We start from the raw sequence: 1,493 nt of genomic DNA, 5'->3' as shown, positions 1-1,493 counted from the left end.
AACAACAACAACAACAGCAAAAACAACAGCAACAACAACAACAACAACAACAAAACAACAACAACAACAACAACAACAACAAAACAACAACAACGAAACAACAACAACGAAACAGAAACTAGTTATACTTTATTATTTGTTGGTCTGTCAGTTCACGTTAGATTTTAAGGGGAAAAAACCAAACAACTAAATAGAAACTTTTTGCACCTTGTTTGTTTATTTGTCTGTTATTTTTTTTATATATTAAGAAAAAAACGAACAAACAGCAGCCACAGAGAAACTACTGGTTTTCTGTTGTTCATTTGTCTGTCAGTTCATGTTTGTTATTCAAGAAAAACAAAACAAAACAACAATAACAACAATATAGAAACTATTTGCAATAAGTTGTCGGTGTCATACTCCCCAATCGAAAGAATTTCAGGGTTTTTTAAATCGGAAGCTGGCTGCTTCAGCTCTGTCAGTCAGGGCCAACGCCGCAGGCTGAGAAACTAGTATATATGTGAGACAGCGTGGTGGAATCAGGCTCTCGTCAATTTTTTGGCATGTAGAATTATTGATATTATCTTAAAGCTTGTTCTCTTGTCTTTATAAAAAATATCCTTTTATCTTGAATACAAGTCGAGATATTTGCAAAAGGAGGAGGTGGGGGTCACATGTTTTCAGAGGTAAAATTAGTGAGAAAATGGCCGCCAAAGATTAGTTATTTCCTTAGTTTAAGAGTCCGTGGTAACTGAAAATTTTCATTTTTGTGCCTTTAATCAAGGCTTTTCAGAAAAATCCACACAGGAATGAGTTTTTTAATGGGCATGAAAGATGTTGAGCCAAAAAACAAAAAGTTGATAAAAATTCACAAGCCCGTGGAAAAATGCAAGTTTCTTCACTTTGATTATTTTGACGAGAGCCTGATTCCACCACGCTGCCTCACATATTGTATAGTACTGCAGTAGAATAGATAGACGAGGGTGCTAGATTTGGGGGAAAAAATACCTATCGTTCACCCACTCAGGAATCGAACTGATGTCATCTGCGTGCAACAGCGAAGAGAGTAAAAACATTTTACAAACTGATACAATTGGAAAGTTCATATTTTACTTTTAGAAAGCGTTTTACCGCATTTGCATCACAATTTGGTCACATAAGGGCCGACAATTACTGTGGGGTTACTAGAAAGTAATATAAACAAAAAACAGATGAAGAGATAAGGACGGTAGATGTTTGATAGGAAAGAAAGAGCAAACCACCCCGGAGCACCCGCCGACGACCCACTCACAAAGTGTACATGTAACAGCTACATCACCACAATCATCGATAGTAGCCAACGTCAGTGATGATGGGAGGAAGTAGAAGGGGGAAAGAAAGTTGGATATTGTCACCGTCATAACACAGTTGCTCAAGTCATTTTAGTCGCTTTGAGAATGCTACCAACAAAAACAGGCCACGAAAAACAAGCAAAAAATCCCTGACAATCCCTTTCCCCTACCCCCCCCTCCCCC

General features: G+C 37.8%; 1 protein-coding gene across 1 annotated transcript in view; it reads left to right on the top strand.

The window, feature by feature from the left end:
• LOC101857189 (short transient receptor potential channel 7) overlaps positions 1 to 1,493 on the top strand; it is a gene marked incomplete at its 5' end in the record, with an annotated part of 37,912 nt that overhangs the window by 23,596 nt on the left and 12,823 nt on the right.

Source organism: Aplysia californica, unplaced genomic scaffold (genome assembly GCF_000002075.1).
Source record: "Aplysia californica isolate F4 #8 unplaced genomic scaffold, AplCal3.0 scaffold00248, whole genome shotgun sequence".
In the NCBI taxonomy this organism is placed as follows: domain Eukaryota; kingdom Metazoa; phylum Mollusca; class Gastropoda; order Aplysiida; family Aplysiidae; genus Aplysia; species Aplysia californica.
Note: the sequence above shows the minus strand (reverse complement) of the source record. Positions and strands in the feature narration are given on the sequence as shown.